Source organism: Mobula hypostoma, chromosome 5 (assembly GCF_963921235.1).
Source record: "Mobula hypostoma chromosome 5, sMobHyp1.1, whole genome shotgun sequence".
In the NCBI taxonomy this organism is placed as follows: domain Eukaryota; kingdom Metazoa; phylum Chordata; class Chondrichthyes; order Myliobatiformes; family Myliobatidae; genus Mobula; species Mobula hypostoma.
This window is the reverse complement of record NC_086101.1, coordinates 118,233,413-118,257,012: the sequence shown is the minus strand read 5'-3', so window position 1 is coordinate 118,257,012 and position 23,600 is coordinate 118,233,413. Positions and strand designations below refer to the sequence as shown.

Genomic DNA, 23,600 nt, shown 5'->3' with positions numbered 1-23,600 from the left:
GTGAACGCAGCAGGCCAGGCAGCATCTCTAGGAAGAGGTGCAGTCGACGTTTCAGGCCGAGACCCTTCGTCAGGACTAACTGAAGGAAGAGTGAGTAAGAGTGAGTAAGTGTGAGGTGATTCATTCTGGTAGGACAAATATGATGGCAGAATATAGTACTAATGGAAAGACTCTTGGCAGTGTGGAGGATCAGAGGGATCTTGGGCTCTGAGTCTATAGGACACTCAAAGTTGCTGCGCAGGTTGACTCTGTGGTTAAGAAGGCATAGAGTACATTGGCCTTCATCAACCGGGGATTGAGTTTAGGAGCCGAGAAGTAATGTTGCAGCTATATAGGACCCTGGTCAGACCCCACTTGGAGTACTGTGCTCAGTTCTGGTCACCTCACTATAGGAAGGATGTGAAAACCACAGAAAGGGTGCAGAGGAGATTTACAAGGATGTTGCCTGGATTGGGGAGCATGCCTTATGAGAATAGGTTGAGTGAACTCCGCCTTTTTTCCTTGGAGCAACAGAGGATGAGAGGTGACCTGATAGAGGTGTATAAGATGATGAGAGGCATTGATCATGTGGATAGTCAGAGGCTTTTTCCCAGGGCTAGATTGGCTAGCACGAGAGGGCACAGTTTTAAGGATTAAGGAAGTAGGTACAGAGGAGATGTCAGGGGTAAGTTTTTTACACAGACAGTGCGTGGAATGAGCTGCCAGTGACAGTGGTGGAGGCAGTTATGATAGGGTCTTTTAAGAGAATCCTGGACAGGTACATGGGCTCAGAAAAGTAGAGGGCTATGGGTAAGCCTAGGTAATTTCTAAGGTAAGGACATGTTCGGCACAGCTTTGTGGGCCGAAGGGCCTGTATTGTACTGTAGGCTTTCTATGTTCTATGTTCTAAGACATCCAAAACTTTAATAAACTTCTATAGATGTGTGACAGAGAGTATACTGACTGGTTGCATCACAGCCTGGTATGGAAACACCAATGACCTTGAAGGAAAAATCTTAAAAAGTAGCGGATATGTCCCAGTCCATCACAGGTAAACCCCTCCCCACCATTGAGCACATCTACATGGAGCGTTCTGCAAGAAAGCAGCATCCGTCATCAGGGACTTCCACCTCCCAGGACACACTCTCTTCTCGCTGCTGCCATCAGGAGGAAGGTACAGGAGCCCCAGGGCTCACACCACCAGGTTCAGGAATGGTTACTACCCCTCAACCATCAGGCTCCTGAACCAGAAAGGATAACGTCACTCAACTTCACTCGCCCCGTCACTGAACTGTTCCCATAACCTATGGACTCACTTCCAAAAACTTTTCATTTCAGGTTCTCGATATTTATTGCATATTTATTTATTATTATTATTTCTCTTTCTTTTATATTTGCATAGTTTGTTGTCTTTTGCACACTGATTCTATTATGGTTGTTGGATTTACTGAGTATGCCTGCAAAAAAAAAGTTTCAGGGTTGTATATGGTGACATATATGTACTTTGACAATAAATTTAGTTTGAACTTTGAACCAAGCCCCACACAACCCCAATGCAACATCCTAACTCTTGCACTCCAGGTGATGTTGAGAACTACCAGAAGGAGTTCAGGTACAAGGTTCCCTCATAGTGTCACAGGTAGACAAGATGGTGAAGGGGGCGTTTCACATGCTGGCCTTCATCAGTCAGGGCACTGAGTACAGGAGGTGGGGGGTCACACAGCAGTTGTACACAATATCAGTAAGACTGCATCGTGTTCAGTTCCACCAGCCCTGCTACAGGAAAGAAGGAATTAAGATGGAAGACTCCAGAGGAGATTCACGAGGATGTCGCCAGGGCTCAAGGGACTGAGTCACGGAGAGCCGTTGGGCAGGTCAGGAACACATTCCCTTTTGCACGGGAGACTGAGGGGTGACCTAACAGAGATGAACAACATCATGGGAGCACAGACATGGTGAATGCGCACAAATCCCTCCTCACCCCTGCCCCCTCCCCCAGAAGCAGAGGACACAGGTCCAAGGTGACGGGGAGAAATTCAACAGGGATCAACCCGGACAGCAGTTCCCTGTAGGACGAGCTGTCAGAGTAAATGGTAAAGGAAGGTACATTGAAACTTGGACTGGTATATGAACAGAGAACAGGAGAGGTTCACAGGGACCTGGACCAAATGTGGTGTCCTTAGCAACCAGACCTTCAGCAGCTTCATCCACTCCAGGACAGTGAATGAAGTTGGGTTGCTGACTGTGTTTAAGAAATTTTCTAGATGATTAGGGGTGGGAGGCTAAGGTCCATGTGCTGAACATGGAATTTCTGCGGAAGGGTTAACACACTGGTTGGAATGGATAAGTTGGGCCGAATAGCCTGTTACTGTGCTGTCAGTTCCATTTTTCTGGGCGGCTCAGCTTGATGTGAGATGAGATTGTAGCCCACCACTATCAAGTACTGCCTTTGTCAGAGGGTTTGACATTGGCTACACTTCATTAGGAGTTTGAGGAGATTTGTTACGTCCACCAAAGACTGCAGCAGATTTCTACAGATGCACGACAGAGGGCATTCTGACTGGTTGTCTCATTGCCTGGTACGCAGCCTTCAATGTGTAAGATTGAAAGAGGTTTCAGAGGGCTGTAGACTCAGCCAGTCCGTCACAGGCACAAGCCTCCCCTCCATCAAGAACGTCATCAAGAGGTGGTGCCTCGAGAAGGTGGCATCCATCACCATCCAGGACATGCTCTCTGCTCACTACTGCCACTGGGGAGGAAGTAGAGGAGCTGGAAAAGCCCCGCTCAATGTTTAGGGAATGGCTTCTTCCCCACCACCAGCAGGTTTCTGAATGGCTCATGAACACTGCCTCACTATTCCTCTCCTGCACGTTTTTTAAATTGATTTACTTGTAATGTATAATAATTTTTATGTATTGCACTGAGCACGTGGCCAAGTGGTTAAGGCATTCAACTAGTGACCTGAAGGTCGTGAGTTCGAGCCCCAGCCGAGGCGGCGTGTTGTGTCCTTGAGCAAGGCACTTAATCACACAGTGCTCTGCGACAACAGTGGTGCCAAGCTGTATCGGCTCTTGGGCAACATCGGTGTCGTGGAGAGGGGAGACTTGCAGCATGGGCAACTGCCGGTCTTCCATACAACCTTGCCCAGGCCTGCGCCCTGGAGAGTGAAGACTTTCCAGGTGTAGATCCATGGTCTCGCAAGACTAATGGATGCCTTTAATGCACTGCCACAAAACAACAGATTTCATAACATATGTCAGTGATAGTAAATCTGTCACAACATGATCGCGTAGAGGTTGGCACAAAGGAAGATACATTATCAAAGTACAAATATGTCACCGTATACAAATAAGATTCATTTTCTTGTCGGCATACTCAATAAATCCATAACAGAATAACCGTAACAGAATCAATGAAAGGCCGCACCAGCGTGAGTGTTTAATTAGTGTGCAGAAGGCAACTATCTGTGCAAGTACAAAAATAAATAAATAATAATAATGAATAAATAAGCATAAATATCGAGAACATGAGATGAAAAGTCGACAATGAGTCCGTTGCTTGTGGGAACATGTTAATAATGGGGCAAGTGTAGTTATCCCATTTGCCAATAAGGGTGCTGGGTAGAAGAGGCCTCATTCCTCTGCATTTTAGCCTGGCTTGTTGTCTCCCCCACCCACTCCTGGCCATGAACCTTCACCCTCTTAAAGCCGATGATCACCACATCATTTTTACAGTGTCAACAATCGGGAGATCTGGTTCAATTTCCGCCGCTGTCTGTAAGAGTACATTCTCCCTGTGACCATGTGGGTTTCCTCTGGGTGCTCCAGTTTCCTCCCACATTCCAAAACGCTGTACAGATTCACCATAGTCAATTGTGGGCATTTTATGTTGGCACCGGAAGCAATGGCAACACTTGTGGGCTGCCCCCAGCACACTGCAAACTATGTATTCCGATGTACCTGTGACAAATAAAACCGATATAAAAAATAGATTTAACTTTTGAACCTGAACTTCCCATCTCGGTGTAGTCTAATCTTCTGGTTGATGTTCCTCACTCAGCCAGCAGGGGGAGGTATGGCCCGTTTATTCAACTGTGCTCTGGCCATTGACATCACAATGTTTTGTAGGATTCCTCATTGAAAGTCTTGCCCATATTCCTATCGTTTCCCGCTGTTGTAAATGTCACGCATGCAAAACGTTTGTCAGAATCATAGCCAATTGAGCCTGACTTCAACAGCTGAGGAATCCTATAACCATCGTAACACACACAAAATGCTGGAGGAACTCAGCAGGTCGGGCAGCATCTTTAGAAATGAATACACAATCTACGTTTCGAGCTCAGACCCTACTTCAGGGTTGAGAAGGAAGGGGGAAGATGCCAGAATAAAAAGGTGCTAGGAGGGAATGGAGGCTAGCTGGAAGGTGATAGGTGAAGCCAGATGGATGGGAAAGGTTAAGGGCTAGTCAAGAAGGAAGTTGTACATCAGCTATATGGGACAGAGTAGGGTATCTAACTCTCAGAATTTTACCATCAACTGAACCAAGAATCTTCAATCCCAGTCACCCTCCATGTTATCTGTTTAGGGGAATTAAGGTTTTAAGGAGCCATCTTAAGCATACTTGCACCTCAAGTTTCATAAATTTATTGTCCCTCCATGGACTGTCTATACTCTCACTGCCTCAGTAAAGCAGCAGCATAGTCAAAGACCCCTCCCACTCCAGATACTCTCTCTTCTCCCCTTTCCCGAAAAGCCCGAAAGCACGTATCATAGATGTTGACAGTAACACTGCGTGTGCATGGATTGAGTGAAGAGCCAGCGTCTTTTTCCCAGTGTGACAATGGCTAACACGATAGGAAGGGTATGGAAACACCAATGCCCTTGAACAGAAAATCCTACAATAAGTATTGGATACGGCCCAGTCCATCACCATTGAGCACATCTACATGAAACACTGTTGCAGGAAAATAGCACCCATCAAAAGGGACCCCCACCACCCAGGCCACTCACTGCTGTCACCAGGAAGAAGGTACAGGAGCCTCAGGAACAGTTATTACCCCTCAAACATCAGGCTCTTGAACCAAAGGGGATAACTTCACTCAATTTCACCTGCCCCATCATTGAAATGTTCCCATAACCAATCACTTTCAAGGACTCTTCGTCTCATGTTCTCGATATTTATTGCTTACTTATTATTATTATTTCTTCTTTTTGTATTTGCACAGTTTGTTGTCTTCTGTACTCTGGTTGAACGCCCAAGTTGGGTGTTCTTTCCTTGATTCTGTTATGGTTTGGTTATTACTCTGTAAATTTACTGAGTATGCCCACAGGAAACTGAATCTTAGGGCTGTATATGGTGACATACATGTACTTTGATAATAAATTTACTCTGAACTTTGAACATAATTTTAAGATGTTTGATGTTGTGGTGTCCTCAGAGCTGGGCAGTTATCTTGCAGATGTTTCATCACCAGTCGAGGTGACATCCTCAGAGTGCAGAGTCAACCGAACGGGGACTTATGAACGTGAGTACTCCCAGAGAGAAACGCCAACAACTGCACCCTGAGGATGTCACTTTGACTGGTGATGAAATGTCAGCAAGCTAATTGCCAGGCTCAGCAAACATCGCAACATCAACCGCCTCAAAGTGAGCTACCAATATTCATCACCAACCAAGATCATCTTAAGATGATTGGAGGAAGGTATAGGGGGTGGCATCAGAGATTGCCTTTATACACAGAGAATCGTAACTACCTAGAACACGCTGCCAAGGGTGGAGGTAGAGGCAGATACATTCAGGACATTTAAGAGACTCTTAGATGGGCACATGGATTTTAAAAAGTTGGGTTTTATGGGAGAGAAGAGTTGGATTGATCTTGGAGAAGGTTAAAAGTTTTGCACAATGGTGATGGCTGAAGTGCTCGTACTGTGCGGTACCATGTATCACCAGGTTCAAGGACAGCTTCTATGCAGCTGTAAAGGATTATTGAATGGTCTTCTTGTATGATAAGATACTCTTGATCTCACACATCTTGCTTGACTTGGTCTTTGAACCTTATTATCTGCCTGCACTGCACTTCCTCTGATTGTTACGGTCATGTCAGTAATATTTCAGTAATATCTGAGCAATCTTGTGTGTGTGTGTGTGTATGTATACATATATATATATATGTATGTATTCTCTCTCTCCTTTTTCTCCCTCTGTCCCTCTCACTATACTCTTTGCCCATCCTCTGGGTTCCCCCCCCACTCTCTTTCTCCCCGGACCTCCTGTCCCATGATCCTCTCATATCCCCTTTGCCAATCACTTGTCCAGCTCTTGGCTCCATCGCGCCCCCCCCCTCCTGTCTTCTCCTATCATTTTGGATCTCCCCCTCTCCCTCCCACTTTCAAATCTCTTACTATCTCTTCTGTCAGTTAGTCCTGACAAAGGGTCTTAGCCCGAAGCGTCGACTGTACCTCTTCCTAGAGATGCTGCCTGGCCTGCTGCGTTCACCAGCAACTTTGATGTGTGTTGCTTGAATTTCCAGCATCTGCAGAATTCCTCGTGTTTTTGTAAAGAAACAATCTGTGCGGCTGTCATACAGACCAAACTTTTCCCACTGCACTTCAGTACACGTGTCAATATGAAACCAATTTGCCAGTATGCAACCCAGCATCCAGGGCACATTCAAAAAGCGATGTCTCAGAAAGGCAGCACCCATCATTAAGAACCCCCATCACCTCTTCTCATTGCTACCATTCAAGCAGGGGGTACAGGAGCCTGAAGGCACACTCTCTCAATGTTTCAGGAACAGCTTCTTCCCCTCTGCCATCAGATTTCCCAATGGGCATTGAACCCATGAACATTTCCTCAGTATTCTTCTCCCTTTTTGCTCTACTTACTTAATTTAATTTTCTTTTTTATATACACTTCCCATTGTAATTTGTAGTTTTTATTACGTATTACAATATACTGCTGCTGCAAAACAACAAATTTCATGACATATTATGAGGGGTATTGATAAGGTAAATGCAAGCAAGCTTTTTTCACTGAGGTTGGGTAGGACTACACCAGAGGTTATGGGTTAAAGGTGAAAGGTGAAAAGTTTAAGGGGAACATGAGGGGAAACTTCTTCACTCAGAGGGTTGTGAGAGTGTGGAAGGTGCTGCCAGCACAAATGGTGCATGTGAGTTCAATTTCAACAGTTAAGAGAAATTTGGATAGGTACATGGATGGTAGGGGTATGGCGGGATATGGTCCCGGTGCAGGTCGATGGGAGTAGGCAGTTTAAATGGTTTGGCACAGACTAGATGGGCTGAAAGGCCTGTTTCTGTGCTGTATGACTCTACAGGCCAGTGATATTATGGTGTGCAGCCTAGCACCGCCATCTGCAGGAACAGCTTGGAAGGTGTGCACCCTCGGGGAGCAGCCCCATCTACATAGAAACATAGAAAACCTACAGCACAATACAGGCCCTTCGGCCCACAAAGCTGTGCTGAACATGTCCTTACCTGAGAAATTACTTAGGCTTATCCACAGCCCTCTATTTTTTTCTAAGCTCCATGTACCTGTCCAGGAGTCTCTTAAAGGACCCTATTATATCCGCCTCCACCACCATCGCCGGCAGCCCATTCCACGTACTCACCACTCTCTGAGTACAAAAAAACTTGCCCCTGACATCTCCTCTGTACCTGCTTCTAAGCACCTTAAAACTATGCCCTCTCATGCTAGCCATTTCAGCCCTGGGAAAAAGTCTCTGGCTATCCACACGATCAATGCCTCTCATCATCTTGTACACCTCTATCAGGTCACCTCTCATCCTCCGTCGCTCCGAGGAGAAAAGGCCGAGTTCACTCAACCTGTTCTCATAAGGCATGCTCCCCAATCCAGGCAACATCCTTGTAAGTCTCCTCTGCACCCTTTATATGGTTTCCACATCCTTCCTGTAGTGAGGTGACCAGAACTGAGCACAGTACTCCAAGTGGGGTCTGACCAGGGTCCTATATAGCTGTAACATTACCTCTCGGCTCTTGAACTCAATCCCGTGATTGATGAAGGCCAATGCACGTTTTGCCTTCTTAACCACACATTAACCTGTGCAGCAGCTTTGAGTGTCCCATGGACTCAGACCCCAAGATCCCTCAGATCCTCCACACCGCCAAGAGTCTTACCATTAATACTATATTCTGCCATAATATTTGACCTACCAAAATGAACCACCTCACACTTATCTGGGTTGAACTCCATCTGCCACTTCTCAGCCCATTTTTGCATCCTATCAATGTCCCGCTGTAACCTCTGACACCCCTCCACACTATCCACAACGCCCCCAACCTTTGTGTCATCAGCAAATTTACTAACCCATCCCTCCACTTCCTCATCCAGGTCATTTATGAAAATCACAAAGAGAAGGGGTCCCAGAACAGATCCCTGACCCAGTTCCTCACCAATTTTGCCAACTGAAGCTGTGTGGGAGACTGAAGTACTGAGACAGCAAGTGGTGTGTTCGCTAATCTTCAGAAGAAGATCCCTGTACTCAAGCAATCCCTCTCTCTTTTGATGGTGAGTGAGAACCTGTCGATCAACGAGAAGGCGGGTGGTGGATAGGGGGTCTTGGAGAAGAAATGTAGAAGATTGTAACATCGGAACAGTGAGCTGCTGGTCTCCTCTCTCATTGTTGCACGAGTAATCTCTGTCTCCCTTGACGGAGAGAAAGAGCCCGTCTGAGATACCAACGTGCTGATTTATGCACTGTGGTTTTGATGGACTCCAGATCAAGGTCTCCTTGGGGGTTTTGATGTTGTTTGCATGGTGGTGTGGTGGGGGGGGGGTGGTGCTTGGTACTCCTGGCATGTTAGTGTGGGGGGAGGAGAAGGGGTTCGATGCATTTGCTGCTGCTTGAGCCAAGGGAGGGGGAAGGGGGCTTCAATGTCTCTATCATTCATTCTGTAGGGTTCTTGTTTCGTGGATGTCTATGAAGAGTGTGAATTTCAGGTTGTATACTGCATACCCTACCCTGAGTCCTCAAGGTTGTTATAGCCAGGAGTGATAATGAGGACAAGCTCCACTACCTACTAAATGCTCCCAATGATGTGCAACTCAAATAGCTCTGACAACCAAGTCCAGCTCCGGGCCTTCACACATGGATTAGCTACCAAGCCTGGTGGAACCGTTTCTACTGAAAAGGGGCAAAGGCGGGTTACTGGCGCCTTAAAACCAGTTGCTTTGAGTGGATGGGGCTCATCAGCCGTGGCTGGCAGCTCACCTAGGAGAAGGAAAACCCTAATCTCAAACCTCCGCTGCTTTGTGGTTATATCCACTCATGGGAAAGGCTTTGGGAGAAAACCCTGAGGGAAAAATCCAGAGAAGACAGTCCTACGCTGAGTTCAACGCTGACTGGCAACTCCTGTGATGCTGTTGGTGCCAAACTGCATTGGCCTCTGCCGTCCCTTTGGGTTTACCAGGTGCGTTGAGAACGGAGCTTGCTACACGGGTAACAGCTTGCTCTCCATATCGTACTGCCAGGCTTGTGTATCGAGACAGCCAGGATGCAAGATCCATGGTCGACCCTGACCAACGGAGACTTCATCACTCTGATATTAAATGAACCTTTGATATTAACCCTCTCTCTGGCTGTGACTCTGATAGATTGGTTTAATATTGTCACATGTACTGAGGTACAGAGAAAAACTTTTTGCCATCCAAACAGATCATTTCATCACAACAGCGAGGTCTGACTTGCAGCAGTGTCACAGGCACAGAGGTACAGACAACACACAGAATACAGATTATGCATAACATTCAACAGGTTAAGACTTTAATCCTTAGAACGGAGAAGACTGAGGGGAGATTTGATAGAGGTATTCAAAATTATGAGGGGTATAGGTAGGGTAAATGCGAGGAGGCTTTTTACACTGAGGTTGGGTGGGACTACAACCGGAGGTCATGGGCTAAGGGTGAAAGGTGAAATATTGCACAGACTAGATGGGCCAAAAGGCTTGTTTTTTTTGTGTTGGAGTGCTCTACAACGCTATGACTCTACCTTACCTTCCTTCTGGAAGCGATGTCTTCATTGAGACCGAGTGTGTGTCTCCTTTGCATCGACACATTGCCTCCCCACCATGTGGTGATGATGTACAATGGACAGTGAAATCACCCCTTTGTTACATCACTTGTGATGTCTCGTGAAGTAAGCAGGCTTTGTCCATCCCTCTCCACCTCTGGACCTCCTGCTCAACCACAAGGAGGCCGTTCAACCCATCAAATCCCTGCCTGCCCCTGGAGCAATCACCTGCAGAGGAGGCAGGAGGACCTGCAGATGCTGGAATCTGGAGCAACAAACGATCTGCTGGAGGGTTGAGCAGCATCTGTAGGGGGAAAGGAACAATGGGCATTTCGAAGATTCAAAGTACGTTTATTATCAAGCAACACACACAAAATGCTGGAGGAACTCAGCAGGCCAGGCAGCATCAATTGAAAAAAGTACAGTTGACGTTTCCTGCCAAAACTCCTCAACAGGACTTCCCAGCTCTTTTCCTCATTCCCCCCCCCCCGCCACCAGGTTTCACCTATCACCCTATGTTTCTCTCTCCCCTCCCCCACCTTTAAAATCTACTCCTCATCCCTTCTTCTCCAGTCCTGCCGAAGGGTTTCGGCACAAAATGTCAGCTATACTTTTGTCCATTGATGCTGCCTGGCCTGCTGAGTTCCTCCAGCATTTTGTGTGTGTATGTTGGGCTCCTAGCATCTGCAGGTTTTCTCTCGTTCATTTATCAAAGTATGTATACAGAATACACCTGAGATTCACCCTCCCACACCACAGAACACTGTGGAACCCGTTCAAATAAACACCAAACATCCAAGAAAAGAACGTTTTGAGTTGAAGCTCACTTCAGGGCTCTTGACCCGAAATGTCGAGTTGTTTTCTCCCCATGGATGCTCCGTGACCCACTGAGTTCCTCCAGCAGATTCTCTGTTCTCAAGATTTGTCCACAAGCTTCCCCACTCGCATGTTCTTCTTTCCCCAACAACCCACCAGGGATCACTTACAACGGTGATAACCTACCGACCCATGATTCTTCCCGCTGTCACCTCCTGATCTCCCCAATTCCTCCTAAACCCACCTTTCCCCTCCCACACCCACTCCATCTGCCTGTCACCCACACTCCTCGCACTGACCATCTGCCCTCCCACCTCCACCTTCCTCTATCAGATCCCACCATCTGCAGCCCTTTGTCACCTCCACCCGTCACCTCCCAGCCTCTGTCACTATTCCCACTCTCCCCTCCTCCATCTGTCCATCACCCCTCCTCACCTGGATCCACCCATCACCTCCCAGCCTCTGTCACTATTCCCACTCTCCCCTCCTCCATCTGTCCATCACCCCTCCTCACCTGGATCCACCCATCACCTCCCAGCCTCTGTCACTATTCCCACTCTCCCCTCCTCCATCTGTCCATCACCCCTCCTCACCTGGATCCACCCATCACCTCCCAGCCTCTGTCACTATTCCCACTCTCCCCTCCTCCATCTGTCCATCACCCCTCCTCACCTGGATCCACCCACCAACTCCCAGCCTCTGTCACTATTCCCACTCTCCCCTCCTCCATCTGTCCATCTCCCCTCCTCACCCAGATCCACCCACCAACTCCCAGCCTCTGTCACTATTCCCACTCTCCCCTCCTCCATCTGTCCATCACTCCCCCTCACCTGGATCCACCCATCACCTCCCAGCCTCGGTCACTATTCCCACTCTCCCCTCCTCCATCTGTCCATCTCCCCTCCTCACCCAGATCCACCAATCACCTCCCAGCCTCTGTCACTATTCCCACTCTCCCCTCCTCCATCTGTCCATCTCCCCTCCTCACCCAGATCCACCAATCACCTCCCAGTCTCTGTCACTATTCCCACTCTCCCCTCCTCTATCTGTCCATCTCCCCTCCCCACCCAGATCCACCAATCACCTCCCAGCCTCGGTCACTATTCCCACTCTCCCCTCCTCCATCTGTCCATCTCCCCTCCTCACCTGGATCCACCCATCACCTCCCAGCCTCTGTCACTATTCCCACTCTCCCCTCCTCCATCTGTCCATCTCCCCTCCTCACCTGGATCCACCCATCACCTCCCAGCCTCTGTCACTATTCCCACTCTCCCCTCCTCCATCTGTCCATCTCCCCTCCTCACCTGGATCCACCCATCACCTCCCAGCCTCTGTCACTATTCCCACTCTCCCCTCCTCCATCTGTCCATCTCCCCTCCTCACCTGGATCCACCCATCACCTCCCAGCCTCTGTCACTATTCCCACTCTCCCCTCCTCCATCTGTCCATCTCCCCTCCTCACCTGGATCCACCCATCACCTCCCAGCCTCTGTCACTATTCCCACTCTCCCCTCCTCCATCTGTCCATCTCCCCTCCTCACCTGGATCCACCCATCACCTCCCAGCCTCTGTCACTATTCCCACTCTCCCCTCCTCCATCTGTCCATCTCCCCTCCTCACCTGGATCCACCCATTACCTCCCAGCCTCTGTCACTATTCCCACTCTCCCCTCCTCCATCTGTCCATCACCCCTCCTCACCTGGATCCACCCATCACCTCCCAGCCTCTGTCACTATTCCCACTCTCCCCCCCTCCATCTGTCCATCACCCCTCCTCACCTGGATCCACCCATCACCTCCCAGCCTCTGTCACTATTCCCACTCTCCCCTCCTCCATCTGTCCATCTCCCCTCCTCACCTGGATCCACCCATCACCTCCCAGTCTCTATTCCCACTCTCCCCTCCTCCATCTGTCCATCTCCCCTCCTCACCTGGATCCACCCATCACCTCCCAGCCTCGGTCACTATTCCCACTCTCCCCTCCTCCATCTGTCCATCTCCCCTCCTCACCTGGATCCACCCGTCACCTCCCAGCCTCTGTCACTATTCCCACTCTCCCCTCCTCCATCTGTCCATCTCCCCTCCTCACCTGGATCCACCCATCACCTCCCAGCCTCTGTCACTATTCCCACTCTCCCCTCCTCCATCTGTCCATCTCCCCTCCTCACCTGGATCCACCCATCACCTCCCAGCCTCTGTCACTATTCCCACTCTCCCCTCCTCCATCTGTCCATCTCCCCTCCTCACCTGGATCCACCCGTCACCTCCCAGCCTCTGTCACTATTCCCACTCTCCCCTCCTCCATCTGTCCATCTCCCCTCCTCACCTGGATCCACCCATCACCTCCCAGCCTCTGTCACTATTCCCACTCTCCCCTCCTCCATCTGTCCATCTCCCCTCCTCACCTGGATCCACCCATCACCTCCCAGCCTCTGTCACTATTCCCACTCTCCCCTCCTCCATCTGTCCATCTCCCCTCCTCACCTGGATCCACCCATCACCTCCCAGCCTCTGTCACTATTCCCACTCTCCCCTCCTCCATCTGTCCATCTCCCCTCCTCACCTGGATCCACCCATCACCTCCCAGCCTCGGTCACTATTCCCACTCTCCCCTCCTCCATCTGTCCATCTCCCCTCCTCACCTGGATCCACCCGTCACCTCCCAGCCTCTGTCACTATTCCCACTCTCCCCTCCTCCATCTGTCCATCTCCCCTCCTCACCTGGATCCACCCATCACCTCCCAGCCTCTGTCACTATTCCCACTCTCCCCTCCTCCATCTGTCCATCTCCCCTCCTCACCTGGATCCACCCGTCACCTCCCAGCCTCTGTCACTATTCCCACTCTCCCCTCCTCCATCTGTCCATCACCCCTCCTCACCTGGATCCACCCATCACCTCCCAGCCTCTGTCACTATTCCCACTCTCCCCTCCTCCATCTGTCCATCTCCCCTCCTCACCTGGATCCACCCGTCACCTCCCAGCCTCTGTCACTATTCCCACTCTCCCCTCCTCCATCTGTCCATCTCCCCTCCTCACCTGGATCCACCCATCACCTCCCAGTCTCTGTCACTATTCCCACTCTCCCCTCCTCCATCTGTCCATCTCCCCTCCTCACCTGGATCCACCCATCACCTCCCAGCCTCTGTCACTATTCCCACTCTCCCCTCCTCCATCTGTCCATCACTCCCCCTCACCTGGATCCACCAATCACCTCCCAGCCTCTGTCACTATTCCCACTCTCCCCTCCTCCATCTGTCCATCACCCCTCCTCACCTGGATCCACCCGTCACCTCCCAGCCTCTGTCACTATTCCCACTCTCCCCTCCTCCATCTGTCCATCTCCCCTCCCCACCCAGATCCACCAATCACCTCCCAGTCTCTGTCACTATTCCCACTCTCCCCTCCTCCATCTGTCCATCTCCCCTCCTCACCTGGATCCACCCGTCACCTCCCAGCCTCGGTCACTATTCCCACTCTCCCCTCCTCCATCTGTCCATCTCCCCTCCTCACCTGGATCCACCCATCACCTCCCAGCCTCGGTCACTATTCCCACTCTCCCCTCCTCCATCTGTCCATCTCCCCTCCTCACCTGGATCCACCCATCACCTCCCAGCCTCGGTCACTATTCCCACTCTCCCCTCCTCCATCTGTCCATCTCCCCTCCTCACCCGGATCCACCCATCACCTCCCAGTCTCTGTCACTATTCCCACTCTCCCCTCCTCCATCTGTCCATCTCCCCTCCTCACCCGGATCCACCCATCACCTCCCAGTCTCTGTCACTATTCCCACTCTCCCCTCCTCCATCTGTCCATCTCCCCTCCTCACCCGGATCCACCCATCACCTCCCAGTCTCTGTCACTATTCCCACTCTCCCCTCCTCCATCTGTCCATCTCCCCTCCTCACCTGGATCCACCCGTCACCTCCCAGCCTCTGTCACTATTCCCACTCTCCCCTCCTCCATCTGTCCATCTCCCCTCCTCACCCTGATCCACCCACCAACTCCCAGCCTCTGTCACTATTCCCACTCTCCCCTCCTCCATCTGTCCATCACCCCTCTTCACCTGGATCCACCCGTCACCTCCCAGCCTCTGTCACTATTCCCACTCTCCCCTCCTCCATCTGTCCATCTCCCCTCCTCACCCGGATCCACCCATCACCTCCCAGCCTCGGTCACTATTCCCACTCTCCCCTCCTCCATCTGTCCATCTCCCCTCCTCACCTGGATCCACCCGTCACCTCCCAGCCTCTGTCACTATTCCCACTCTCCCCTCCTCCATCTGTCCATCTCCCCTCCTCACCTGGATCCATCCATCACCTCCCAGCCTCTGTCACTATTCCCACTCTCCCCTCCTCCATCTGTCCATCTCCCCTCCTCACCCGGATCCACCCATCACCTCCCAGTCTCTGTCACTATTCCCACTCTCCCCTCCTCCATCTGTCCATCTCCCCTCCTCACCTGGATCCACCCGTCACCTCCCAGCCTCGGTCACTATTCCCACTCTCCCCTCCTCCATCTGTCCATCACCCCTCCTCACCTGGATCCACCCATCACCTCCCAGTCTCTGTCACTATTCCCACTCTCCCCTCCTCCATCTGTCCATCTCCCCTCCTCACCTGGATCCACCCATCACCTCCCAGTCTCTGTCACTATTCCCACTCTCCCCTCCTCCATCTGTCCATCTCCCCTCCTCACCTGGATCCACCCATCACCTCCCAGCCTCTGTCACTATTCCCACTCTCCCCTCCTCCATCTGTCCATCTCCCCTCCTCACCCGGATCCACCCATCACCTCCCAGTCTCTGTCACTATTCCCACTCTCCCCTCCTCCATCTGTCCATCTCCCCTCCTCACCTGGATCCACCCGTCACCTCCCAGCCTCGGTCACTATTCCCACTCTCCCCTCCTCCATCTGTCCATCTCCCCTCCTCACCTGGATCCACCCATCACCTCCCAGCCTCTGTCACTATTCCCACTCTCCCCTCCTCCATCTGTCCATCTCCCCTCCTCACCTGGATCCACCCGTCACCTCCCAGCCTCTGTCACTATTCCCACTCTCCCCTCCTCCATCTGTCCATCTCCCCTCCTCACCTGGATCCACCCATCACCTCCCAGCCTCGGTCACTATTCCCACTCTCCCCTCCTCCATCTGTCCATCTCCCCTCCTCACCTGGATCCACCCGTCACCTCCCAGCCTCTGTCACTATTCCCACTCTCCCCTCCTCCATCTGTCCATCTCCCCTCCTCACCTAGATCCACCCATCACCTCCCAGCCTCGGTCACTATTCCCACTCTCCCCTCCTCCATCTGTCCATCTCCCCTCCTCACCTGGATCCACCCATCACCTCCCAGCCTCGGTCACTATTCCCACTCTCCCCTCCTCCATCTGTCCATCACCCCTCCTCACCTGGATCCACCCATCACCTCCCAGCCTCGGTCACTATTCCCACTCTCCCCTCCTCCATCTGTCCATCTCCCCTCCTCACCTGGATCCACCCATCACCTCCCAGCCTCGGTCACTATTCCCACTCTCCCCTCCTCCATCTGTCCATCTCCCCTCCTCACCCGGATCCACCCGTCACCTCCCAGCCTCTGTCACTATTCCCACTCTCCCCTCCTCCATCTGTCCATCTCCCCTCCTCACCTGGATCCACCCATCACCTCCCAGCCTCTGTCACTATTCCCACTCTCCCCCCCTCCATCTGTCCATCTCCCCTCCTCACCCAGATCCACCCACCAACTCCCAGCCTCTTTCAGTATTCCCACTCTCCCCTCCTCCATCTGTCCATCTCCCCTCCTCACCTGGATCCACCCATCACCTCCCAGCCTCTGTCACTATTCCCACTCTCTCCTCCATCTGTCCATCTCCCCTCCTCACCTGGATCCACCCGTCACCTCCCAGCCTCTGTCACTATTCCCACTCTCCCCTCCTCCATCTGTCCATCTCCCCTCCTCACCTGGATCCACCCATCACCTCCCAGCCTCTGTCACTATTCCCACTCTCCCCTCCTCCATCTGTCCATCTCCCCTCCTCACCTGGATCCACCCATCACCTCCCAGCCTCGGTCACTATTCCCACTCTCCCCTCCTCCATCTGTCCATCTCCCCTCCTCACCTGGATCCACCCATCACCTCCCAGCCTCTGTCACTATTCCCACTCTCCCCTCCTCCATCTGTCCATCTCCCCTCCTCACCTGGATCCACCCATCACCTCCCAGCCTCGGTCACTATTCCCACTCTCCCCTCCTCCATCTGTCCATCACCCCTCCTCACCTGGATCCACCCATCACCTCCCAGCCTCGGTCACTATTCCCACTCTCCCCTCCTCCATCTGTCCATCTCCCCTCCTCACCTGGATCCACCCATCACCTCCCAGCCTCGGTCACTATTCCCACTCTCCCCTCCTCCATCTGTCCATCTCCCCTCCTCACCTGGATCCACCCATCACCTCCCAGCCTCTGTCACTATTCCCACTCTCCCCTCCTCCATCTGTCCATCTCCCCTCCTCACCTGGATCCACCCATCACCTCCCAGCCTCTGTCACTATTCCCACTCTCCCCTCCTCCATCTGTCCATCTCCCCTCCTCACCCAGATCCACCCATCACCTCCCAGCCTCTGTCACTATTCCCACTCTCCCCCCTCCATCTGTCCATCTCCCCTCCTCACCCGGATCCACCCATCACCTCCCAGCCTCTGTCACTATTCCAACTCTCCCCTCCTCCATCTGTCCATCACCCCTCCTCACCTGGATCCACCCATCACCTTCCAGCCTCGGTCACTATTCCCACTCTCCCCTCCTCCATCTGTCCATCTCCCCTCCTCACCCAGATCCACCCATCACCTCCCAGTCTCTGTCACTTATCCACCCATCACCTCCCAGCCTCTGTCACTATTCCCACTCTCCCCTCCTCCATCTGTCCATCTCCCCTCCTCACCTGGATCCACCCATCACCTCCCAGCCTCGGTCACTATTCCCACTCTCCCCTCCTCCATCTGTCCATCACCCCTCCTCACCTGGATCCACCCATCACCTCCCAGCCTCGGTCACTATTCCCACTCTCCCCTCCTCCATCTGTCCATCTCCCCTCCTCACCTGGATCCACCCATCACCTCCCAGCCTCGGTCACTATTCCCACTCTCCCCTCCTCCATCTGTCCATCTCCCCTCCTCACCAGGATCCACCCATCACCTCCCAGCCTCTGTCACTATTCCCACTCTCCCCTCCTCCATCTGTCCATCTCCCCTCCTCACCTGGATCCACCCATCACCTCCCAGCCTCTGTCACTATTCCCACTCTCCCCTCCTCCATCTGTCCATCTCCCCTCCTCACCCAGATCCACCCATCACCTCCCAGCCTCTGTCACTATTCCCACTCTCCCCCCCTCCATCTGTCCATCTCCCCTCCTCACCCGGATCCACCCATCACCTCCCAGCCTCTGTCACTATTCCAACTCTCCCCTCCTCCATCTGTCCATCACCCCTCCTCACCTGGATCCACCCATCACCTTCCAGCCTCGGTCACTATTCCCACTCTCCCCTCCTCCATCTGTCCATCTCCCCTCCTCACCCAGATCCACCCATCACCTTCCAGCCTCGGTCACTATCCCCACTCTCCCCTCCTCCATCTGTCCATCTCCCCTCCTCACCCAGATCCACCCATCACCTCCCAGCCTCTGTCACTATTCCCACTCTCCCCTCCTCCATCTGTCCATCTCCCCTCCCCACCCAGATCCACCCATCACCTCCCAGCCTCTGTCACTATTCCCACTCTCCCCTCCTCCATCTGTCCATCTCCCCTCCCCACCCAGATCCACCCATCACCTCCCAGCCTCTGTCACTATTCCCACTCTCCCCTCCTCCATCTGTCCATCTCCCCTCCCCACCCAGATCCACCAATCACCTCCCAGCCTCTGTCACTATTCCCACTCTCCCCTCCTCCATCTGTCCATCTCCCCTCCCCACCCAGATCCACCCATCACCTCCCAGCCTCTGTCACTATTCCCACTCTCCCCTCCTCCATCTGTCCATCTCCCCTCCCCACCCAGATCCACCCATCACCTCCCAGCCTCTGTCACTATTCCCACTCTCCCCTCCTCCATCTGTCCATCTCCCCTCCCCACCCAGATCCACCAATCACCTCCCAGCCTCTGTCACTATTCCCACTCTCCCCTCCTCCATCTGTCCATCTCCCCTCCCCACCCAGATCCACCCATCACCTCCCAGCCTCTGTCACTATTCCCACTCTCCCCTCCTCCATCTGTCCATCTCCCCTCCTCACCCAGATCCACCAATCACCTCCCAGCCTCTGTCACTATTCCCACTCTCCCCCCTCCATCTGTCCATCTCCCCTCCCCACCCAGATCCACCAATCACCTCCCAGCCTCTGTCACTATTCCCACTCTCCCCTCCTCCATCTGTCCATCTCCCCTCCCCACCCAGATCCACCAATCACCTCCCAGCCTCTGTCACTATTCCCACTCTCCCCTCCTCCATCTGTCCATCTCCCCTCCCCACCCAGATCCACCAATCACCTCCCAGCCTCTGTCACTATTCCCACTCTCCCCTCCTCCATCTCCCCTCCTCACCCAGATCCACCCATCACCTCCCAGTCTCTGTCACTATTCCCACTCTCCCCTCCTCCATCTGTCCATCTCCCCTCCTCACCCAGATCCACCAATCACCTCCCAGTCTCTGTCACTATTCCCACTCTCCCCTCCTCCATCTGTCCATCTCCCCTCCTCACCCAGATCCACCCATCACCTCCCAGTCTCTGTCACTATTCCCACTCTCCCCTCCTCCATCTGTCCATCTCCCCTCCTCACCCAGATCCACCAATCACCTCCCAGTCTCTGTCACTATTCCCACTCTCCCCTCCTCCATCTGTCCATCACCCCTCCCCACCTGGATCCATCCATCACCTCCCAGTCTCTGTCACTATTCCCACTCTCCCCTCCTCCATCTGTCCATCTCCCCTCTTCACCTGGATCCACCCATCACCTCCCAGCCTCTGTCACTATTCCCACTCTCCCCTCCTCCATCTGTCCATCACCCCTCCCCACCTGGATCCACCCATCACCTCCCAGCCTCGGTCACTATTCCCTCTCTCCCCTCCTCCATCTGTCCATCACCCCTCTTCACCTGGATCCACCCATCACCTCCCAGCCTCAGTCACTATTCCCTCTCTCCCCTCCTCCATCTGTCCATCTCCCCTCCTCACCTGGATCCACCCATTACCTCCCAGTCTCTGTTACTATTCCCACTCTCCCCTCCTCCATCTGTCCATCTCCCCTCCTCACCCAGATCCACCCATCACCTCCCAGCCTCTGTCACTATTCCCACTCTCCCCTCCTCCATCTGTCCATTACCTCTCCTCACCTGGATCCATCCATCACCTCCCAGCCTCTGTCACTATTCCCACTCTCCTCTCCTCCATCTGTCCATCACCCCTCCTCACCTGGATCCACCCATCACCTCCCAGTCCCTATCACTATTCCCACTCTCCCCTTCTCCATCTGTCCATCACCCCTCTTCACCTGGATCCACCCATCACCTCCCAGTCTCTGTCACTATTCCCACTCTCCCCCCTCCATCTGTCCATCTCCCCTCCTCACCCGGATCCACCCATCACCTCCCAGCCTCTGTCACTATTCCCACTCTCCCCTTCTCCATCTGTCCATCACCCCTCCTCACCTGGATCCACCCATCACCTCCCAGCCTCTGTCACTATTCCCACTCTCCCCTCCTCCATCTGTCCATCTCCCCTCCTCACCTGGATCCACCCATCACCTCCCAGCCTCTGTCACTATTCCCTCTCTCCCCTCCTCCATCTGTCCATCTCCCCTCCTCACCTGAATCCACCCATCACCTCCCAGCCTCTGTCACTATTCCCACTCTCCTCTCCTCCATCTGTCCATCTCCCCTCCTCACCCAGATCAACCCATCACCTCCCAGCCTCTGTCACTATTCCCACTCTCCCCTCCTCCATCTGTCCATCACCCCTCCTCACCTGGATCCACCCATCACCTCCCAGCCTCGGTCACTATTCCCACTCTCCCCTCCTCCATCTGCTGATCACCCCTCCTCACCTGGATCCACCCATCACCTCCCAGTCTCTGTCACTATTCCCACTCTCCCCTCCTCCATCTGTCCATCACCTCTCCTCACCTGGATCCACCCATCACCTCCCAGCCTCTGTCTCTATCCCCACTCTCCCCTCCTCCATCTGTCCATCACCCCTCTTCACCTGGATCCACCCATCACCTCCCAGCCTCTGTCACTATTCCCACTCTCCCCTCCTCCATCTGTCCATCACCCCTCCTCACCTGGATCCACCCATCACCTCCCAGCCTCTGTCACTATTCCCACTCTGCCCCCCTCCATCTGTCCATCACCCCTCCTCACCTGAATCCACCCATCACCTCCCAGTCTCTGTCACTATTCCCACTCTCCCCTCCTCCATCTGTCCATCTCCCCTCCTCACCTGGATCCACCCATCACCTCCCAGTCTCTGTCACTATTCCCACTCTCCCCTCCTCCATCTGCCCATCTCCCCTCCTCACCTGAATCCACCCATCACCTCCCAGTCTCTGTCACTATTCCCACTCTCCCCTCCTCCATCTGTCCATCTCCCCTCCTCACCTGGATCCACCCATCACCTCCCAGTCTCTGTCACTATTCCCACTCTCCCCTCCTCCATCTGTCCATCTCCCCTCTTCACCTGGATCCACCCATCACCTCCCAGTCTCTGTCACTATTCCCACTCTCCCCTCCTCCATCTGTCCATCACCCCTCCTCACCTGGAACCACCCATCACCTTCCAGCCTCTGTCATTATTCCCACTCTCCCCTCCTCCATCTGCCCATCTCCCCTCTTCACCTGGATCCACCCATCACCTCCCAGCTCTTGCTCCGCCCCTTCCAATCACTACTTTATACTGACTCTGTCTCTCTTCAATCTTCTAGTCCAACGTCAGTTACTGGACCAAACCGTTGACTGTCCATTTTCATAAGACCATAAAGCATAGGAACAGAATTAGGCCATTTGGCCCATCCAGTCTCCTGCACCATTCCATCATGACTGTTTTTTATCTTCTCAATCCCATTCTCTACCTTTGCCCTGACTAATCAAAAACCTATCAAGCTTCTTCCACAGATGCTGCCCAACCCGCTGAGTTGCCCCTGCGACTTACATGTTGCTGCAGGCTCCAGCATCGGCAGTCTCTTGTGTCTTGACAATGCAATAGTGTCGTGGCCAATGCAACGACCACCCTCGCAGGCTGTTGTAAAATTTGCATGCTTCTCTGGTGTACTGTGTGGGTGTGTGAATGGCGTCATGCATCTGGTGCTGCTGGATGAGGGTACACTTTCTGACTCAGCACCTCCGACCTGTGTGAACACACTTACCTCTTTTCAACACAGGAGCATCATCTGTCATCATTTGGAGAAGAGTGGGCATGGAAACAGGCCTTCAGGCTCATTGAGTCCGTGCTGACCCATTTACACCAGTCAGACCCGTCCCTATTGGTACTGTACCCCGGTGTTACACAGTGACAGAACTGTCCCCACTGGTACTGTACCCCGGTGTTACACAGTGACAGAACTGTCCCCACCGGTACTGTACCCCGGTGTTACACAGTGACAGACCCGTCCCCACCGGTACCGTACCCCGGTGTTACACAGTGACAGACCCGTCCCCACCGGTACCGTACCCCGGTGTTATACAGTGACAGACCCGTCCCCACCGGTACCGTACCCCGGTGTTATACAGTGACAGACCCGTCCCCACCGGTACCGTACCCCGGTGTTATACAGTGACAGACCCGTCCCCACCGGTACCGTACCCCGATGTTATACAGTGACAGACCCGTCCCCACCGGTACCGTACCCCGGTGTTATACAGTGACAGACCCGTCCCCACCGGTACCGTACCCCGGTGTTATACAGTTACAGACCCATCCCCACCAGTACCGTACCCCAGTGTTATACAGTTACAGACCTATCCCCACCAGTACCGTACCCCAGTGTTACACAGTGACAGACGCATCCCCACCAGTTCTGTACCCCAGTGTTATACAGTGACAGATCGGCCCCTACCTGTACTGTACCCCGGTGTTATGCAATGACAGACCGGCCCCACTCTTCGGGTATCCTTGCATTCTGCCTATCAGTGTGGATTGGAAATCGATAAGCTGCAGACACTGGAAACCTGAAATAAAACTGGGAACGTTGAAGGACACTGGAGGTCAGGCAGCATCCGTGGAGAGGAAGACGGGACAACATTGCAGATCAGAGACGCTGCATCAGAAGCGCCTGTGGATTGTCCCTACAACCATTGCACATGAGTGCACTGCGTTACCTATAGCCTGGCGTGTGTAAATGGGCCAAGGTGAAACACCTACTCTTCTTGGGAAAAGTAACGTGCCCAGTTTGATAACTGTGTGGAAGTGTCTGGCTGGATTTCCAAGGGCAGCTGCCATTGGCCCAAGCTCAGCAGGTTTGGACCATTAGGAATGCAACAGGGAGCCAGATTGGTTGGCGTGGCAGACACTGCCCTCCCTGCTGCTTATATTTGCAGACAGGGCGGTGTCGCTGGGTCCTAGTGCCCCTCTTATTCCAAGGCTCGTTGGATGGATTTACCTGAACGATTTGACAATGCAAGCAAGGAGGCTGGTAAATCTTCACAAAAGCATCAACAAAAAAGAAAAATACAATGGAAATATTCAGCAGGTCACGCAGCAATTATGGAAAGAAAGTAGCGAACA

At 52.9% G+C, this 23,600-nt stretch overlaps 1 protein-coding gene across 4 annotated transcripts in view; it reads right to left on the bottom strand.

The window, feature by feature from the left end:
- LOC134346272 (rhomboid-related protein 4-like) overlaps window positions 1-23,228 on the bottom strand; it is a 44,502-nt gene extending 21,274 nt beyond the window's left edge. For 2 of the 4 annotated variants that reach the window (XR_010017889.1, XM_063047618.1), the window contains exons 1-2: window positions 22,933-23,228; window positions 10,009-10,328 (exon numbers count right to left, since the gene is read on the bottom strand). The gene's annotated coding sequence lies outside the window, so the exon portion shown is untranslated. The remainder of the gene's footprint in view (window positions 1-10,008; window positions 10,329-22,932) is intronic. The other 2 variants (XR_010017890.1, XR_010017892.1) reach the window with 2 other exon arrangements.
- Between the last annotated feature and the right edge of the window lie 372 nt (window positions 23,229-23,600).